General features: G+C 38.9%; 1 protein-coding gene across 2 annotated transcripts in view; it reads right to left on the minus strand.

Annotated features, from left to right (window-relative positions):
* The window catches only part of CHRM3 (cholinergic receptor muscarinic 3), a 295,948-nt gene that overhangs the window by 147,375 nt on the left and 126,172 nt on the right, over positions 1–22,401 (minus strand). For both annotated transcript variants that reach the window (XM_072993175.2, XM_072993174.2), the window contains exon 3: positions 3,684–3,763. The gene's annotated coding sequence lies outside the window, so the exon portion shown is untranslated. The remainder of the gene's footprint in view (positions 1–3,683; positions 3,764–22,401) is intronic.

A 22,401-nucleotide genomic window follows, 5' to 3' on the forward strand; every position in this document is an offset into this window, starting at 1 on the left:
GGGGAGAAAGGAGGATTTAAGGGGGAGAAAACCATATATACATTTCCTTAAGTAACAGTAGGATACTACTCTTCAGTCCCTGTAGCTTCATATATATGAGGGCTTCAGATCACAAATAATGGCTATGTTGCTCAAAGCAGAACTGAAAAATGATTCAAATGGTGTGGCCAGCTGACATTAAATTCAGCAAGAAACGACTGTAATTTAGGAATGCCAGCTGTGCTTCTCTGTGGCCTAGTTCCAAACTCAGAAGCAGGGGGTAAAGCTTCATTGCAGGATTCATTTGAACAGTTTAGTACAAGTGGTGAAATCACAAGACTTGGCATATTTCCTGACAAATCTCTTTTGTGTGAGTTCTTCCACCAATCCTTCTTTTAATTTATATCCAGTAGGCTCGAGGAGATTTTGACAAGTGTTCTCATACTCCACAAAAGCAACTTAAGAGCACATTAAAAATAAAGAGAACTGTTTTCATTCAGTTGAACAGATGCACTTGGATATTTAATTGTTTTGTATTATAATTATATATTACATTTGGCAACATCAAGAACAACAGGAGCATTAGGACAGAAGTCACTACAAATTCGAAACAATAACAAAAGTGGCGTTAGTCCAGAAGAATAAAACATAATCTAAAATCACAGGCAAGCAATATCTTGACTAGGATCAACTATAAATACATTAAGTCCTAATAAAGGTTTTGCTGCCTGTGGATTTTGGATTTTAGTTCTTCTGTCTTCACAAAGCAATCAAGCAAGCAACACATAAGAATATTAGTGCAGATTATTCCAATCATTGCATCCCTTTCTTCAGCTGTATTATTCTGCAATTGTCCTTATTTGTGACAGACTTAAGAGACACAAATTCAGGGTGCTTCCAGACAGATGGTTCCTAGCCCTTCTAATCAAAGGACTCTGAGCAGCTTTTCCATTGTTCCCTCAGTTTTTTTTCGGGGGAGGGGGTGGAGCAGGTTGTGGAAAGACAAGAACAAAATAAGTGATGAGAAAATATAAAATGGTTCCAAAGTAATGGTGGGAGAGAGGGGATTCCCCACCTCATGCTTGGTGTTGCACAGTCTGATTTGCAACACCATAAATCATATTATAATTCAAATAAATATTGATTTAAGATTAATTTTGAAATTATTACATGCATATTGAATTAATTCTAGAAAATACTTATTTTACTACATGGGGGCATATGCATATAAATATTAACCATAAGATAAAATATGGCATTTCCCAGGATTTTCTAATATTTTTGTTGGAAAGCTCCATTTGCTTGCTTGCTTGCTTGCTTGCTTGCTTGCTTGCTTGCTTGCTTATTTATTTATTTATTTAAATTTAAAACTCTGCAGATTCTCTTGAATCTCTTGGTGGAAGATATAAGATGTTATCGGGAAAATTCTACAATATCCTAATTTCAGTCTTGCAGGGGAGAATTTCCTCTCCACTGGATAAAATCACAATTTATGTTCATTTTTTCCTCTATTTTGGCACTCCCCCTCTAATAAATAAATAAATAAACGAAGGAAGTGGGTTTCTTTTGGTTTTGTTCTGCACAAAATCCATGTATGTTTCAACAGCTGTCTTACTTCTCTAGATGCTAAATGTGCCTTAATTCAGTGGAACACTTGTGCTACCAGCAGTTGCTCAATAAAAGCAATGTTAAGAAGGGAAGACTCAAAAAAAGGCAGGTATGTTTTTGTCACAATAACCTTTGTAGCCACTACTTATGCTCATTCTCAACCACTTAACTGGAACATTAAGTCTGTGTGCATAGTACTTCTCATAAACTGTAAGCTGTGATAGAAGTTTGTGTTTACCTCAGTTTCTCCTTTTCCACTCTTGACATGGCAGCCTCTTCTCTGGGACAGAGCTGAGCAATCGTAAGCACTCCAGGGGCCCCATACACCCATTCCTGGAGCTTGAAAGGCTACATCTGATCCTACAGTTCCCACCTGCCCACAAATTTACTTCTTAACAAACTGGTTTCCTTATGAATTGATTTTCTTAGGAAAATGTTATTAAAGGTCACTTTAAAAAAATAAATAAAAATAACATTATGGATGTGGAGTGCTCAGTTATGCCCAGGATCCCTGAAAACATGCAAAATTGTCCTCTTCTTAGAAGCACAATTTTCCATTTAAAAAAATAATAGTTTTGAAATGGGGAGTCAGGAGATCTGTAGGGCTTAGGGGCCCGACAGGACTGCATGTAACTTGTGGATAACATGCCACCCACTACACATAGAATCACAATCTGAAATTAACTTCCAGAATGTAGAATGTACTAATTCTTCCTAGTTTCTATCCAGGTCTTTATTGCTCATGGAGCTGAAGACTTTGGCATTATTATATCCAGGAAATAGGGAAAATAATGCCCCTTGGGCTCAATATAGTGGTGCCTTATGACAATAATCCGTTCCAGAAGATAGATGTAACTCGAAATGGTTGTATGTCAAAGCACCATTTCCCATAAGAATGCACTGAAATGCAATTAATCCGTTCCAGCCAAAGGAAAAAAAATCACTTCAAGACTCATTGGAAACACGATTAATCCCTTCCAGCCGAAGGGGGAGGGAGAAAAGCAATCAAACGTGCAAGACCAATCGGAAATGCACAGAAAACAAAGGGACCAGGTTGGAAATGCAAAGAGAGCAAAGGAAAAATCAAGGGAAGCATTCAAGACCATCAGAAATGTGGGGAAAACCCCAAAAAGCAACCAAACCCCCCAAGACCCATCGGAAATGGGGGAAAAGCCAAAAAACAAACAAACCCCCCAAGATCCATTGGAAATGGGAAAAAAACCCAAAAAGCAACCAAACCCCCCAAGACCCATTGGAAAGGGGTGGGAAAACCAAAAAACAAACAACCCCCAAGACCCATTGGAAATAGGAAAAAACACTCCAAAAAGCAGCCAAACTCCCCAAGACCCATCGGAAATAGGGGTAAAAAACCAACCAACCAACAAACCCCCCAATACCCATCACAGCACAGAAACATAACCCCCCCAGCCCAAAGCCACACTGCAAAAACACCCAGAACAGTTTTTGAAAAGCAAAAAACAGCACCTTATCTTACCAGGCAGCCTTCTTTGATCACACACTCTAACTGCTGGGGTAAAAGAGCTACAACAAAACAGCCCCATTGCCACCTACAGTTAGAAATTTGAATTTCCACCTTTTTTCACTGTCTTTTTCTGTTTGTAAGTGGAAGCTCTGGTCGCAAGTAGAAGCAAAATTTTGCAGCTGGAGCTGGCTGTAACTTGAAATGGTCGTAAATAGGTATGTTTGTAAGTCAAGGCACCACTGTACTGTATATGAGTTCAAGCTTACAGGTAGGCAAACAGCAGATTGCCATGTTGAAAACAAAGGGACCTCTCCATGTGGAATAAACTCTTGCATAAACAAATGGACTGTTATGCACACAGTAAAAATGAACACAGTTTTAGTGTTTATTAGCACCTATGTGCAAGAAAGAACATATCTGGGACATCAGTAGATTGTCCAGCAAAACAGGTGGGATATATGTTTCCAACAATCCAATCAAGTCCAATAAATAAATAGTTATAGCTATAGTTATAGATATAATGCAGGATGGGCAAAAGTATGTTAAACACAACAAAAAAGTTGTAGGGCTCTACTTTCTGCATAAAAAGAGTGTTTTGGGTTTTTTTACTTACATAATCCAGTCAGTAACAGCAAAGGGAGTTGCATCCATTACTACAGGTTTGATGAGCTGCTCTGCGCATTAGCATGGAGGCTAAAAACAGAAAAGTAAATTATGAATACATGAAACACACAAGTCAGAGCAGTGATAGTCAGCCCCAAACTGTCTTTAGACTTCGAGCCATAGGTAAGTAATAGTAATTAACTAGCACTCGGTTTAGAAGTAAAACTGACTCTTGTACAACCTGCAATAGACCTGCCATTGTGTAATGATGCAGTGAGTTGTCTTGTTGCATACATTCGCATGCCAGAGGTCCACCTACCTCAGTGGATTTAATGCTAACAAATTCAAACTTTTTCTAAGTTTTTCAGCAGAAGATCAGCTCCATAATTAGAAATGAGTATTTCATATATGCAAAACATGCACACTATGCTTGAACCCTCTATCAGCTGACATGAACCTTCTATATACCCAGCACCCTTTCTCCCCCCATCTCTCCTCTCTCTCTCTCTCTTTCTCTCTCTGTCTCATGCATACAGTGTTAGAACCATTCTTTCATCACAAACATATTATACTTCTATGCATCATTTAAGGAATATTTATTTAGACCTCAATGGACCATTAAATGTCTATGTTATCTCATTTAGGGATGTATGGGTATTTAGCTTATAGCAGATAATATACTTACAGAAAATTATAAAGTGTGATGATACTGTTCTGTAATAGAAGAAAAATTTCTTCCTACAGACTTACTGTTTTAAGTGAATGGGAAACAGACCAATACCAAACAATTAGACTCGATAATAAAATGTATGTTTGCAACATTTTCACATTTCTAAGATGTAACATTATTGTAATTTTAATTGCTAGTATGTCAGCAATTAAGGTTAGGATTACCATACTAAACATATTACCTTAGCAGCGTGTGATTTTAACAGAAATAATATACAGATTGCTGCTCTTAGTATAAACATGAAATGATTTGTTCTGAACCAAATAAAATGTTTCAACAAAGCATAATGTAGTTCAAATGTAGTTCAAATTAAGAGCATTTTTGATCCTTTAGCCAACTTGTTGGCTAAAATCTTGTTGCTTAAGCACAGTAAATCACATTAGACAAGGCCAAGTGAATCAGTGAAGATTTGATGAGTTACCCCCTCTGTAAATTCGATTAATTCAAATGCTAAAGTAAATAAATAAAGTAAATACTAAAGTAAATCACACCTAGAATAGGCTGATTTGAATCAATTGAATTTATGTTGGATTGACTCAACAAATCCTCACTGATTCAATGAGCCTATTCCAGTTTGACTTCTGGACCGGGACCAGATGAACTGCATCCGAGAGTACTGAATGAACTGGCTGAAGAACTCTCAGAGCCAGTATCCATTATTTTCTTGATATCATGGGAAATAGGGGAGGTGCCAGAGGATTAGAGGAGGGCTAATGTTGTCCCTATCTTTAAAAAGGGCAAAAAAGAGGAACCTGGGAACTGCAGGTCAGTCAGGCTGACATCAATCCCAGGCAAAATTCTAGAACAGATTGTAAAGCGGTCATTGTGCAAGCACCTAGAAAACAATGCTGTAATAACTAGAAACCAACACAGATTTGTCAAGAACAAATCCTCCCCAACTAATTTGATCTTGTTTTTTGAACAGGTCACCTCCCTGATAGAGAGAGGTAATGCTGTAGATATAGTATATCTTGACTTCAGAAAAACTTGTGCCCCATAGTATCCTGATTAGCAAGCTAACTAGGTGTGGGTTGGATAGGTCAAATGTCAGGTGAATACACAGTTAGCTACAGAATTGTACTCAGAGGGTGATGATTAATGGGTCCTTCTCTAACTGGGAGGAGGTCACAAGTGGGGTACCCCAAGGCTCAGTCCTGGGCCTGGTGCTCTTCAATATCTTTATTAATGTTTTGGATGAGGGAATGCTTGTCAAATCTGCAGATGATACAAAATTGGGCAGAATAGCTAATACCCTGGAAGACAGAAACAAAATTCAAAATGACCTTAATAGGATGGAGCACTGGGCTGAAAGCAACAGAATGAAATTCAACAGGGATAAGTGCAAAGTGCTGTACCTCGGAAAAAGAAACCAATTGCACTTACAAGATGGGGGATACCTGGCTCAGCAAAACTATGAGTGAGAAGAATCTTGGAATTGTCGTAGTTCACAAGCTAAATATGAGCCAACAGTTTGATGTGGCTACAAAAAAGGCAAATGCTATTTTAGGCTACATTAATAGTAGTTTCCAAATCTTGCGAGGGGCTAGTCCCCCTCTCTTCAGCACTGATTACGCCTCCCCTTGAGTACTGTGTCCAGTTGGAAATTGGAACAAGTTCAGAGCAGGGCAACAAGGATGATCAGGGGGCCGGAAACCAAGCCTTACGAAGAAAGGCTAAAAGAATTGGGCATGTTTAGCCTTGAGAAATGAGGACTGAGGGGTGATATGAGAGCACTTTTCAAATATTTGAAAGGCTGTGTCATACAGAGGAGGGTCAAGATCTGTTCTTAATCATCCCAGAGTGCAGGACACACAACAATGAGCTCTAGTTAATGGAAGCCAGATTTTGGTTGCATATCAGGAAAAACCTCCTAACTGTGAGAACAGTACGACAGTGTAACCAGTTACCTCGGGAGTTGGTGAATACTCCAACATTGGAGGCATTTAAGAAAAACTTAGGTAATCACCTGGCAGATATGCTTTGATTGTATTCCTGCACTGAGCAAGGGGTTGGACTTGATGGCTTTGTAAACCCCTTCCAACTTCATTTTTCTATTATTTTCTATGATTCTATGACATACTATGATAAGCAACAGGACTTCAGTCATTGTCTGTGAACCACACTTGATTTTATTATTTTGCCAACTTTATATTTGATTTTTCTGCCCCCAATTGACACTCAAGGTAGCTGGTAATACACAAACATGGAAATATAGTTATGACAAATCAATGAGATGAAATAACAGTACATAACCAGATGGGAAAAATTCTACAGCCATTCAGACAAAATGCTGAAGGCTTCTGTGAATTAAAACATAGTTTTCCAGGAAAATAGAGTGATAGTTCCAGTGTCAGTTCTTACAGTCTAAATCATCCATTGTCAACTTGTTTCTGGTCACAGCCATAAACACAATATGAAAGAAATATGGATGTAATCAGGATTGTACAAGTCACCTAAAAATCTTATAAGACAGTATGTGAAGAATTGTTTCCAGTTAATACCCTCCTTCAAATTTGCCAGTGCCCTTCATGAGGCCATACATCCCCCATTGAGAGTGACTGGTCTAAATGATATGTAACCATGAGACTGACTATATGTATTTGGCTGAAGTTTGGTCTGCTGCAGGGATAGGCAGATTTGCTCCTAAAGACTTTGATCAGATGACATCTTCACTGGTGTGTACCAACTTTCCTTTTTACCCCTGTCAGGGACTTCTATTTTTTGGTGATCACTCTATATGATTTGTTTCCAGCATGTGTAATTCTGCTTGAGGGCTGGTCAACAAAAGCAAAGAAAAATCCCCCTTATTACTCACTTCTGTTTCCTCCCATTTCTGGGAGTATGCTTTCCATTTGACTTTTTTAAAAAGAAAAGTGATATGTGCTGCCCTAATAAATTTTTAAAAGCAATTTCACACCCTCAGCCATTAAACAGAGTCAAGGAAGTGTCCAATTTGCTAATGTCCTGAATGGCCTCTCTTCTTAAGACACTTCACAATATTGACAAATTGAAAGACAGCAAAGCAGGGTTGCTTGAGGTCTATATGACATTTTGATGCAAGGATTGCACCAAATGGTATTCTGGACCTACTAGCATTCCTATTTAACCACATCCAGCCAGCTCCAAAAGGAGCATGTAGAGAAAGTCCTTAAGTTACAAAGAGGAACTTACCACCGCCAGTCTGCAACCCTGCCCCAATAGCTGCTTTTAAAAACCAGGATTGGCAAGGGTCAAGCACACACTTTGGGAGTGTCATCTCTTCAAATATCCTATCGGGCTGCACAAATGGAAAATTATCCATTGTAGCTGAACAAGCAGACACCAAAGCTGTACTTTACAGACCTGTACCAACTATGACACCCACATTAATACAGATATTGGGAATTTTATCTTCAAAATGCTGTGAAAGCTAGTCAAATGAAGTGATCAATATTTTCTTCTCATGGACTAGAGTGTAGTATGTCTGCTGGACAATGTTATAGGGCAGTGGTTCTCAACCTTCAGTCACCAGATATTCTAGAACTACAACTCCCAGAAATCCTGGCCAGCACAACTTTAGTCCAAGGACATCTGAGGACCCAAGGTTGGGAAGTACTGCTATAGGGTAGACCTTCAAATAATCTCTAGCTCATTTTGTAGTCTGCCCCAAACGTTTACTTTTCTTTTACATTGGTAAGCCAATGCAAAATAGTATTTCTATAATAGTGCGAGATACCATTTAGCCATTAAGGGTAAAACCAAAGAAAACATCTGCTCCACAAAACACAGTTTAAAGAACAAAGCATCACATTTATGGGAAACAAGATAAGGAATAATAAAAACTACTGCCTTCCCTTTTCTAATGTGTGTAGAAAAGAAAATAAGAAATGTAACGATGACACTTAGACAATATTAGACAATATTTTGGGGACAAATTTTCAGTGACCTCAGCTTTTTCATAGTAACATGACACAGATCTGTTCTGCACATTGCCTAGCTCACCTCCACATTCTCCTGTTTCTGCCAGAGCAGCAGACTAAATCAGTGTTTTCAAATGGGACAACAAATTTCCATAGGAAACTTCCTGAAAGATTTTGACAAAATGATAGAATCACCAAAGCCCTCTGACCTAGTGGATATTCTCTTTACATTGCATCTCTATTTATACCTGCATCGACAAAATATAGGTAATGGGTAATGAAACAATTGCATCTCTCTATGATTAAATGCAACTACTTTTAGTTGCATAACAAGACAAATATATTATAAAAATCTTTATTTTTCAGGATTAGGAGAAAGGAACTAAAATGTGATCAAATAGAAGGGACTTACATAATTATTTACAAATTGGAGGACATATATGGCTTTTTTAGGTGGGCTAGTTGCTCCTTACTGTGGCTTGTGCTGTACCTTTTAAAAAGGTGGCTGAGAAATGAAACTTTGAGTACTTAGTCATTTTTGAGCAGATGTTCATTAAGCAGAACTCAGTAAAAATTTCTGTTAAAAAAAGACCAATATGAAAAACCAGCAAAAACTAATTGTAGGCAGTAGGCAATCAGAACTACTATTCCCCCCAAATCAGGACACCAGAACAGCTCCTCTGGACTGTTTTGAACACTTTATAGGAGGGATACACGACATGATGTCCTCAAAAAACTGATCATGGATGATGGTCAGAGATTATGTGAACTGTAGTCTAAAATGCATGCAGGCCACCAGAAGGGCCAACGCTAAAGTTGTGTAGTTCTTCTGCAACCATGATTTTTTACTTCTTGATGTTCAACTGCACCCCTGCTTTGGCACTTATTTCACTTTTACTAAAAGGCATTTCAAATCATTTCTGCTTTCTAACCCTACAGAACTGAAGTCCCAGAATATCTGAACTGGATTTCTTGTTGACAATTGGCTAAAGCATAACTTTGAGTTAAGTTACTCATCTCTCATTTCAGTCTAACTATATAGAAAAACTGTTGTAGATTTGGGAACTTCAGATGATGTGGTTTCCTATTGCTATATTGAAATTATGTTCTACGTATTTGTCAGAATGATTTTAAGAGAGGCTCAGTCTTTTCAATAGGAATACGTAAACTCCAACTGCTCTGAACAATTCGCATTAAAACATTTAAAATGCTAGAAAGGTCATTCAAAACAAGGACTGAAATAAAAGGAAGTAAAAATTAACTGGATATCAGTTAATCATAGGAAACAGAGGGCAGATAATACCACTTTTTAAAAATGAAATATTAATAAGATGACTAGAATGACTTTGACCATGATAGAGCAGTGACAGTGGCCATGGAGAGAAAGCAGCAGAACACAAGAAGCATTGTGCTAGATCTTATTTAATCCAGCATTCAATTTACCTGCATGACAAACAGATGCCCATAGGAAACGCACTAAAAGGTCATTATGGTGATAGTGACCGGGTAGACTGAAGACATGGAACAGAATAAAGCATGCTGCTTATATAAACCCCCCCATCATGCTTAAAGCATTCTCTGGGCAGTTTATAGTTTAATTATGCAGGCTACATAATGCCCCCTCAGCAAGCTGGGTACTGTATTCAGTTTACCTACCACAGATGGAAGAAGGCTGAATCAATCTTGAGCTGGCTACAAGAGCCTGTTATGAGCGAAGTCTTGACTGCAGTACTACAGTTTAACCACTGCATCACAAGGCTTCAGTTCACATAGGAATACACCAATGGTTCCCAAAATTTATCAAGTTGCAACCCCCTTTTATAATAGCCAGGAAACATATAACATCCCCACCATGTTTGCAGAAAAAGACATTTTTAATGGGGTAAAGTCATCCCTTCTTAAAATATACGACTTCTTTCTATCCCAAGTGGCTTGTTTCTCATACTGTGTTTCCCCGAAAATAATACAGGGTCTTATATTAATTTTTGCTCCAAAAATGCATTAGGGTTTATTTTTTCAGGGGCTGTTTTATTTTATTTTAATGTACAATAATCTAAATTTATTCAAATACAGCCATGTTATCTTCTTCTGGTTGTTGTGCAATGGTGGAGGGTGGGGTTTCACTTAGCTGGGGCTTATTTTTGGGATAGGGATTATATTACAAACTTCCTGAAAACTCATACTAGAGTTTACTTTCATGTTAGGTCTTATTTTCAGGAAAACAGGGTACATACATACATATACACACTAACTTTAATATTCCACTCCAAAAGGTCAAGGTAGAACTTATTCAACAAGGATACAACACATCAAAGGTGACTTGTGACCCCCCCCCCCAAGAAAATTTGTAATCCCCTATTGATCACAGCCCCCAGGTTGGGAAACAATGCAATAGAATATCCCAATGTGAACTGAACTTTTTTGGGTCCTTGTGGGGAGAAACAGCACCCAGCAGGGCCTCCATTGTCTACAATATTCAATTAGAAGAATTTATGTGCTTACACTCAAGTAAAGAGACATCTGATTTGCTGCACTCAAGATCTGAATGTAAACCTTAGAATATATTGGAAATATGCACTGCAACATATGTGGGCCTCTATGAAGAAGAGTGAGAGATAGGAACAGATTTTTTTAAATGCAATGTTAGGGACTTCTAATGTAACTCGTTTTCTCTTATCTTACCCAGCACAGAAACAGCAGGATAAGTGTTGTAGCTAAAAAGATGGAACAGAAAAAGCTCATTTATGCTCATATAATCAAAACTGAAATTCTTTCCCAACAGGTATTACAAATTAAGATAGTACTATGCATAAAGCATGACTGCAACAATATCTCACATTTGTGCATGCACACAGAAACACGTGTGTGTGTTTAGTCGTTTAGTCGTGTCCGACTCTTCGTGACCCCATGGACCAGAGCACACCAGGCCCTCCTGTCTTCTACTGCCTCCCGGAGTTGTGTCAGGTTCATGTTGGTTGCTTCGCAGACACTGTCCATCCATCTCATCCTCGGTCGTCCCCGTCTCCTCTTGCCATCACACCTTCCTAACATCAAGGTTTTTTCCAAGGAGTCTTTTCTTCTCATGAGATGGCCAAAGTACTGGAGCCTCAGCTTCAGGATCTGTCCTTCCAGTGAGCACTCAGGGTTGATTTCCTTTAGAACTGATAGGTTTGTTCTCCTTGCAGTCCAGGGGATTCTCAAGAGCCTCCTCCAGCACCACAATTCAAAGGCATCAATTCTTCGGCGGTCTACTTTCTTTATGGTCCAGCTCTCACTTCCATACATCACGACAGGAAAAACCATAGCTTTGACTATTCAGACTTTTGTTGGCAAGGAGATGTCTCTGCTTTTCAAGATGCTGTCAAGATTTGTCATCGCTTTCCTCCCAAGAAGAAGGCGTCTTTTAATTTCAGGGCTGCTGTCTCCATCTGCAGTGATCATGGAGCCCAGGAAGATAAAATTTGACACTGCCTCCATATCTTCCCCTTCTATTTCCCAGGAGGTGATGGGACCAGTGGCCATGATCTTAGTTTTTTTGATGTTGAGTTTCAGACCGTTTTTTGCACTCTCCTCTTTCACTCTCATTACAAGGTTCTTTCATTCCTCCTCACTTTCTGCCATCAGAGTGGTATCATCTGCATATCGGAGGTTGTTGATATTTCTTCCAGCAATCTTAATTCCGGCTTGGGTTTCTTCCAGTCCAGCCTTCCGCATGATGTATTCTGCATATAAGTTAAATAAGCTGGGGGACAATATACAGCCTTGCCGTACTCCTTTCCCAATTTTGAACCACTCAGTTGTTCCATGACCAGCTCTAACTGTTGCTTCCTGTCCCACATATAGGTTTCTCAGGAGACAGATAAAGTGGTCAGGCACTCCCATTTCTTTAAGAACTTGCCATAGTTTGCTGTGGTCCACACAGTCAAAGGCTTTCGCATAGTCAATGAAGCAGAAGTAGATATTTTTCTGGAACTCTCTGGCTTTCTCCATAATCCAGCGCAAGTTAGCAATTTGGTCTCGAGTTCCTCTGCCTCTTCGGAATCCAGCTTGTACTTCTGGGAGTTCTCGGTCCACATACTGCTGAAGCCTACCTTGCAGGATTTTGAGCATAACCTTGCTAGCGTGCGAAATGAGTGCAATTGTATGGTGGTTGGAGCATTCTTTGGCACTGCCTTTCTTTGGGATTGGGATGTAGACTGATCTTTTCCAATCCTCTGGCCACTGTTGAGTTTTCCAAACTTGCTGGCATATTGAATGTAGCACCTTAACAGCATCATCTTTCAAGATTTTAAATAGTTCAACTGGAATGCCATCACCTCCACTGGCCTTGTTGTTAGCCAGGCTTTCTAAGACCCACTTGACTTCGCTCTCCAGGATGTCTGGCTCAAGGTCAGCAACTACATTGTCTGGGTTGTCCGGGATATCCAAATCTTTCTGATATAATTCCTCTGTGTATTCTTGTCACCTCGTCTTGACGTCTTCTGCTTCTGTTAGGTCCCTTCCATTTTTGTCTTTTATCATTTTCATCTTTGCGCAAAATGTTCCTCTAATATCTCCAATTTTCCTGAACAGATCTCTGGTCTTTCCTTTTCTGTTATCTTCCTCTATTTCTTTGCATTGTTCATTTAAGAAGGCCCTCTTGTCTCTCCTTGCTATTCTTTGGAAGTCTGCATTCAAGTTTCTGTAACTTTCCCTATCTCCCTTGCATTTTGCTTCCCTTCTCCTCTCTGCTATTTCTAAGGCCTCGTTGGACAGCCACTTTGCTTTCTTGCATTTCCTTTTCTTTGGGATGGTTTTCGTTGCTGCCTCCTGGACAATGTTACGAGCCTCTATCCAAAGTTCTTCAGGCACTCTGTCCACCAAATCTAGTTCCTTAAATCTGTTCTTTACTTCCACTGTGTATTCATAAGGGATTTGGTTTAGATTATACCTGAGTGGCCCAGTGGTTTTTCCTACTCTCTTCAGTCTAAGCTTGAATTTTGCTATGAGAAGCTGATGATCAGAACCGCAGTCAGCTCCAGGTCTTGTTTTTGCTGACTGTATAGAGCTTCTCCATCTTTGGCTGCAGAGAATATAATCACTCTGATTTCGATATTGCCCATCTGGTGATTTCCATGTATAGAGTCGCCTCTTGTGTTGTTGGAAAAGAGTGTTTGTGATGACCAGCTTATTCTCTTGACAAAACTCTATTAGCCTTTGTCCTGCTTCGTTCTGAACTCCAAGGCCAAACTTCCCTGTTGTTCCTTTTATCTCTTGGCTCCCTACTTTAGCATTCCAGTCCCCTAGAATGAGAAGAACATCTTTCTTTGGTGTCAGTTCTAGAAGGTGTTGTAAATCTTCATAGAATTGTTCAATTTCAGTCTCCTCAGCAATGCTGGTTGGTGCATAAACTTGGATTATTGTGATGTTGAATGGTCTGCCTTGGATTCGTATTGACATCATTCTATCATTTTTGAGATTGTATCCCATTACAGCTTTTCCCACTCTTTTGTCGACTATGAGGGCTACTCCATTCCTTCTACGGGATTCTTGCCCACAGTAGTAGATATGATAATCATCTGAGTTGAATTCGCCCATTCCTGTCCATTTTAGTTCACTGATGCCCAGGATGTCGATGTTTATTCTTGCCATCTCCTGTTTGACCACCTCCAGCTTCCCAAGGTTCATAGATTGTACATTCCAGGTTCCTATGCAGTATTTTTCTTTACAGCATCGGACTTTCCTTTCACTTCCAGGCACGTCCACAGCTGAGCGTCCTTTCAGCTTTGGCCCAACCACTTCATTAGCTCTGGAGCTACTTGTACTTGTCCTCCACTCTTCCTCAGTAGCATGTTGGACGCCTTCCGACCTGAGGGGCCCATCTTCCAGCGTCATATCTTTTAGCCTTTTGTTTCTGATCATGGGGCGTTCTTGGCAAAGATACTGGAGTGGCTTGCCATTTCCTACTCCAGGTGGATTGCGTTTAGTCGGAACTCTCCACTATGTCCTGTCCGTCTTGGGTGTCCCTGCACGGCATAGCCCATAGCTTCTCTGAGTTACTCAAGCCCCTTCGCCACGACAAGGCAGCAATCCATGAAGGAGACACAGAAACACACTTGTTGAAAAAGCTTACTTTGTGCATGATAAGTACTATACTAACAATGTTATAATGTTATTAAATTGGTATAATTCTTGGGTTCCATTGTTATTACCCCTGATTTCATTAGTTTTACTGACAGACATTTATACAGCTGAAAAGAAAATGACATATATACCTGACAGCCACTATGTAGTCACAATGTTGTGCATATTATGTTTAGTCAGCAGGATGCAAATATAAATTCCCAATTATTAATATCATTTCTGCACATTAAAAAGCATGCAGTAATACTGCTTCTACTTCTCTGCATTTAAATAATTATTAATGTGGTCTGATAGCCAGTATTAAGCCTCACATTAAGATGCTGTGTCTTTTATATTCCTTGTCAAGTGCTGCTAGAAGACCAATTGTCATCAAATAATGCTTTTTTTCTCTATAAAATCTATGCCCTTGAAATGTCTATATCTTTTTTTTTAAAAAAAAACAACTCTACAGTAGTCTTAATGGTGAACTGTTTAGTATTTTCAGATACTTAAAGTGTTTTATCCAAAGGTTTAGGAAAGATAAAGTAGAGGAAAGAAATCATCATATTACAAATTGAATACTATTCTTTTGCAAATAAGGAGAAAGCTCTCTCTAGACTATTGTATATATAAAGATTAAACAGTCCCCTGGATGAACCCAGACAGCAACTGCTGAAATGTCCCTATATCCAAACATTAAAATCACATATCTGGACTCACTGGGGATGTCTGGGGAATACTTTCTCTGGTGCAAGAAAGAAAAAAAGAAAGAAAGAAGGAAAGGAAAGGAAAGGAAAGGAAAGGAAAGGAAAGGAAAGGAAAGGAAAGGAAAGGAAAGGAAAGGAAAAAAGGAAAGGTACATATTAAAATTCTGACAGCACAAGCAAAGTGTGCTGTTACTAAAGGCTGTTAGGGATCCATAGGGCTTGCTTTCTTTCTTTCTTTCTTTCTTTCTTTCTTTCTTTCTTTCTTTCTTTCTTTCTTTCCTTCTTTCCTTCCTTCCTTCCTTCCTTCCTTCCTTCCTTCCTTCCTTCCTTCCTTCCTTCCTTCCTTCCTTCCTTCCTTCCTTCCTTCCTTCCTTCCTTCAGAATGTTGCTTTAAAATCCATTTTTCAGCAAGGAAAATAGGTTCTAATTGCAAGATCAGAAAATTTCAAAACAAAAGCCAAGTGAAAGGTTGAAAGCAAAGGGAATAACAACAGCAACAGCATGGCTGGATTAACATCTGCCTAATTTTTTTGGGGGGTGGTTATTAAAAACATTCAGAAGTTCAAGAAAAACATGGAAAATGGAAAACTGTCCCAATGGCCCAAGGTAAAGAAATTGGGGAAGTCAGCATCAAAAGAGGAATATTTCAAGGAGATTCTTCGTCACCACTGTTGTTTAATATTTCACTAATCCGCATGTCAATAATTTTAAATAAAACTGGGTTGGGCTACCATATTTCAAAACAAGCAGGAAAAATCAATCATCATACATGGATGCCCTAAACTCTATGCAAAACATTCCACAGAGTAGATCACTGCTAAACACAGTGCAAATATTTAGGGAAGATATTCAAATGAAATTTGGAATTGCCAAACGTGCAGCTCTGTCTATACACTGTGGCAAGACCCAAAAACTAGATGGAATAGAGTTTAAAAATTGCAATATCAGTGATGAAAATTATAAATATATTGGAATACTAGAAGCAGATAACATTGTGCACACAAAAGTTAAAGTACTGGGAGAAAGAGACTATATCAAAAGACCGCGAAAAATCTTAACATCAAAATCAAATGGTGGAAATACATTCAAATCCATAAACACATGGGCAGTTCCAGTAAATAGATACCCAGGTGGAATAATATATTGGACTCAAAATAAACAAGAAGAATTCAATAAAAGAACACAAAAACTAATGAACATGCATCACACACTACATCCAAAAAGTGATGTGGACAGATTATATTTACCATGAAAAATTGGAGCCTGTGGATTACTGCAAATATAGCAGGTAGTAGAGAAGGAAAAAAGAAGCCTAAATGTTTATCTCAGCACAAGCAGAGAAAAATTACTTAGGGTGGTGAAAATGGAGAATATTTTTTAAAAAAACAACAACTCAGAAACAAAGGCCCAATATAAGAAACAATTTGAAAATAAATTAAACAGCTGGAAAAATTATCCACTATGTGCACAACACCTGAGAAATATTGATGGGAAGAATGATCATAAGTCAACATGGGCATGGCTAAAACTGGGGACCTTAAGAAAGAAACCAAAGAACAAGCATTCCCAAGCAATGTGATGAAAGCTAAGATCCAAGGAATTAATGCTAACAGCAAATGTCGACTCTGCCAAGAAAAAGATGAAACTGTGTCACACGTCATCTGCGAATGTCCAAAGATTGCACAAGCAGATCACAAAATCAGACATGATAGAGTGGCAAAATTAGTGTATTAGTCATTATGCAAAAAAAATATAACTTGGCAGCCTCCATAAACCCATGGGAACATCAGGTAGAGAAGGTGTCAGAAAATGAGGAAGTCAAAATCTTGTGGGATTTCCAGATCCAAACGGACAGACTCTTTAAACATAACACACCAGATATAGTAGTAATAAAACAAAGAAATGTCTGAATCATTAACATTGCAATTCCAGGAGATGCCAAAGCTGGAAATAAAGAATTGGAAAACTAACAAAGTACAGAAACCTGGCAATCAAAACATCGCGCCTCTGGAAGAAACATATTTCAATGGTGCCCATAGTCATTAGGGCTTTAGGAACAATATCAAGAAATTTCACACAGTACTATAAGCAGTTGCAGACCTCAGAAATCACGCCACCATCAATATTTAACAGATACTTAGGTGTTTTTGTTAAAACTTGTATTTGTTATATAATACCGGTCAATGTTTTTATAATTTGACTGTGCCTAGAGTTATAATAATAATAATAATAATAATAATAATAATAATAATAATAATAATAATAATAATAATAATAATAATAATAATAATAATAATAATAATAATAATAATGATGATGATGATGATGATGATGATGATCATCATCATCATCATCATCATCATCATCATCATCATCATCATCCAAAATCCTGCTGGTGTCCTTGTAAGGTTTGGATAAGAATGAGGTACAGTACTGAGGTATATTTCTATTTTATGCCTTGTCATATGCCTAACTGTGCACCTGAGATACATCTCAGCTCCTCACCTTAGCTATTATTAGCCATACCAAGTTCCTGATTTTCCAGAGTTCTTGGTCACATGAAGAATCTCTGCATAAACACAAACATCTTCTCTTCATACGTGTCAATTTCAAATATGTTCTGTTTATTTGTACTACTATTTTTGGTAGAGGACTGTCATCACAATACATTTGGAACAGTTATTAGCTTCCTAAGGTACTTACAAGTATGTAAAACCCGCAGACAGTCTGGAGCTGTGATATCAACCAATGTATTACATATGCAGGGAAAAATCAGATTTTCATCCTTTCTCCATCAGAGATCAACCATATGTACCAAACTTCAGTTAAGTGTAAGGAATTTAACTACAGTGGTGCCTCGCACGATGAGCACTTCGTTTAACGACGAAATTGCATCACGAAGAAGTTTTTGAGATCGCAAAAGTGATCGCAAAACAATGTTTCCTGTGGGGTTTTTTCGCTTTGCGATGATCGGTTACCTGCTTTGCTAACTGATTATCGCAAAATGAAGATTTTTGCACAGCTGATTGGTGGTTCCAAAATGGCCTCCAGGTAAAAAATGGCCGCCCACTTTTCTGGGACAGATTCCTCGCTGCATGGGCAGCGAAAATGGCCGAGCTATAGAGGATCTTCACTGGACGGTGAGTTTCAAGCCCATAGGAATGCATTAATCGGGTTTTAATGCGTTTCTATGGGCTTTTTAAAATCGCTTTACGATGTTTTCGTTCTACAGCGATTTCACTGGAACGAATTAACATCGTAATGCATATTTTGTATAGCCTCTGGTCAGCATGTCAGGCAGGCTCAAGAAACTATGCATAAATTTATTAGTGTATATATAGAGGTAGAGGTAGATAATTCATTAATTTTTTTCTAATCTCTTTCACTTTGTTCTGAAGTAGATATAAAGTATTGTTGAGGGTGTTTTAAAAAACAAATTAATTCATTAAAGTTGGAGTAATGCATGTGAAGTCTTGCTGTTTGCCAAACTTCTCTAAATATAAAAACAGTCAATATATATATAAAAAACTATATTAATTTGACTGTTTTTATATTTAGAGAAGTTTGGCAAACAGCAAGACTTCACATGCATTACTCCAACTTTAATGAATTAATTTGTTTTTTAAAACACCCTCAACAATATTTTATATCTACTTCAGAACAAAGTGAAAGAGATTAGAAAAAAAATTAATGAATTATCTACCTCTTAGACAACAATGAATTCTGGGCAATTAGAAAATTTATTATTGCTAGAAAGGAAATGAATAACAAAGGCGTTGTGAAATGACTTCAAACCCATAGGAAGAAAGGATGTCTTTCCAAAGTGCTTGACATGTCTTCCCTCCCACTGTGGAAGTTTCTACACTCATTCCGAACTCCAACCTTGGAGGGGGTAGAAAAGATTTGTGACATGTGTGGAAGTGGAGAAGGAAAAAGAAGACACTCAGCTCCCCATTGTATCTTATATATAAGATACAATGAGATTCAGTGTGGGTTTACGGTAAGGCCTTTTTTCAGGAAATATGGCAAATGAGTTCTGTGGAATGTAAAAAGAGCATTATATCAGCACATCAGTGCTTCTGCCTTGTGGAAAAAAGCCAACGGGACTTTGAATAGAACAGAACATTTAAGTGCTATATCTAACTGCCTCCTCACCCTTAGGATTGCTCCTTTAATCACACTCAACTTCTGTTTCTCATTTTGTAGCTCTTTGAACATTCTGAAATTGCCTGTTAAGTCTGGCTGGACTAAAGTCAAAACTAACTCCACAGTGTTAGGAAGATGTGTACAATGAAAACGCATTACTAATCGGCATGATGAAAAACTAACCAGTACTTTATTGTTATAACTTCACTCTGCATGAAAACTTAATTTGTGTGGTTTAAAGAATTGCTATTCTCTTGATGCCAGCATTTGAAATAGGTTGTTAGTAAAGATACATAAAACATAAAAAGAGAAGACAATCTTTATATGCTGCAGTTTCCTTTTGAGTTATGCTCCATTGCCAAATATGGTGAATATTTCTGCTTAGCTGTCACTCAAAGATTTATTCAGTGCAAAATAATCTGTTGAATTTCAGCTATAGTTATCTGCTACTGGAAGAGCTGTTGATATCACAAGTAGCTCTGGTTGGTTAGGTCATTCGTTCTCAACCTAAGTGATGGGAGTGCTAACTTGTAAGCAATGCATACTGCAGCTGAGTAATATCCCATTCCATTATTGGGTCCTTTTCCACAAGTAACTGAAACAAGGTCTGTACTTTCATAGTCTGTTTTGACAATGCTGGGCCAAAAGTCTCTCCCATGAGAATTTTGTACCATTTTTCAATCAATGTGATAGAAATGTCCTCAAAAAATAATGTTAACGGATGATAAAGGTTGAAGAAAACCCTTGGATAAAGTTCAGGACTCTTTTCTTTGCAGCACCCATCCAGCTCCCAGCTACACAGACTTCAATTAAAGCTTAAGAAAAATGTCATAACATTGTTTCCTTCACAGAACTCTTTCAGATGAGGAAGTGTGGGGGAATCGAGGGGAACCACGGGGTGATGAAGAGCTGTGCTAATAGAAAATAAAAAGAAACAAATGCAACACTGTTGGCCAACTTGCAGTGTAGCCCACTAGGCCACCAGAGTCCACCATTAGCACAACCCAATCAAGCAGAGGCAGAGCTGGCTTCAGGATTAAAGGTACATTTCACATCCAATGCCTACTAGATGGTAGTGCTGGAAACAGCAGACAAGCATTTTAATTCCCCACAATAGAAAATCCAGTAGAACTGTATCGTATTTAATCTTCTACATTACAGTTTTCATAGGCCTTTCACATTTTGTATCATGTTATAAGATATATCGGGTTAGGTCCAGGTATGTCTGGAAAGAGTTAGGCAGATATTTATTTTCCTGATCTTACTCTCATCATAAACACTCTCTTTTGTGTATCAGAAGGGCCTGCTGAGTGTCATAAACTGTGACACTAAGACCTATGGGATAAGTATTAGTTCCTACTACTACTACTGGTGTCTTTGTTAATTACATTCCTCTCCTATCCATCCCACACTGCTCAGAAGGATCACCCAACTCTTGGAGAGCATGGAAGGAAGCTCTGGGGAATAGGTTATTAAAAATATTACGATAAAATAATTAAGAAGGGAAGAAAACTGGAAGGGGGCTTTTTGAGGTTCATTGGCTGGCTGGTTAATTGGATGAGTAAGTGAGTGGTCAGCTAATTAATTTGTTTATCAGCTATATCGGGATAAATTGATTGAGAATTATTAAGGCTAATATTAGTCTGAAATAAGTTCATATGTTTCACAGGGTCAATTCAGTTAATTAATAACATGGGGCTTAAGAAGAATCAAGGAGGAAAAAAGGGAAAATGTCCTGCTAAACGCAAGGTGCCCCCACACTCACCCCCAGCCATTTACTTTTCAGATGATGACGATTGGCCTGACTACATGACGATATAGGAGAAGTTGAGTATGTTGGAGAGAGAAAGGACGAAGATGAGTGGTGGAGATGGTAGTGAGAAGGTCCAGGAGAGAGTCGAAGGCTCAATAAAATAGCTGAGCTAATGAAAATGGGTGATCTCATGTTATCATGAATTGCTGTTTTGGAGGCAGAGTGATCCAACCCATCTGGGACCTCTTCAGCAGTGGATACTCCAGTGACACAATGAAGAGGGGTGAGAGTCGCAGACCGGTGTGGCAGTAGAGCATCATGGCATCATTAGGCACCCAGACATCTGTGGCTAATGGAGTGGAGCAGAGTGGTGTATCCGCTGACACCATGGCGGTCCAGCACGTCATAAGTGAGGACACTGGATTGGGTGTGACTATGCATGAGGAATCTGCTTCCACCAGCACACTCTCAGTGCTGCCGGGAGCATCACAGCTAGGTGAGGTTACCATTACACTGGGCACCACACAGACTGCAAGTGTTTAGCTGTGGGGTACTGGGAGCCTTCAGGGGCTGGTACCTTTGGCCTTGCCTCAGCAGTCACTAGTGATGGGAACTCATACACACATGGGAGTAGGTTTGGGCTTAGCTCCATGCCTGCTTTGTGACAGCCAACCAGTGTGTCACTAGGAACAGGGCAAGTTGCACTTCTGACTGTAACAAACACAGGGTATAATTCAGTTGCACGATGCGCTCTCCCAGAATGTGATCAATCTTTGCCCTTGGGTGACCATCTCCTACCAGCAACGGTTGAAAAAGTTTGAAAGGAAAGATATGTAGATGTGTTTAATTTATTAAATAGAGAAATTGAGGAAAAGACGGACAAGGAGGAAGAAAGAGAGGGAGAGAAATTATGAAGGCATAAGCCAGATCATCGCTGGGCAAATTGGTTGCCAGGATTTTTTAATTATGCAGGAACAGTTGTTCACACTCATCTAGAAATGGCCTTGGCATTGATTCATTATATGGGCTTGATTTATAGGGCCTATGTGGATTTCCTGGGGCATGTGTGGCTTCTTTATCATGAGGGGTTCTGTATGCGTGCGGCACTGTGCCCCAGCATGCAATGACACATCCCACAACACATTATGGCTCAGGTTCATGACTCCATCCTGTCCCATTTTGGATGACAGTTTTGATAGTGGCCATTTGGTACAGAAGGCTCAAACCAGTAATTCCCACATGGTGGTGTGCCAGGTGTTTCAATCCTGTTTCTCCTGCAATAGGAGACCTTGCAGGTTTCATCATCAATGTTTCATCTGAATTGGCCCACATGCATCAGCAGCATGCCCCAAGGGTCGGCTGGGAGGGAATGCAGGCAGCGACTGAGGGGG

The sequence above is a fragment of the Pogona vitticeps genome, chromosome 1, assembly GCF_051106095.1.
Source record: "Pogona vitticeps strain Pit_001003342236 chromosome 1, PviZW2.1, whole genome shotgun sequence".
Classification (NCBI taxonomy): domain Eukaryota; kingdom Metazoa; phylum Chordata; class Lepidosauria; order Squamata; family Agamidae; genus Pogona; species Pogona vitticeps.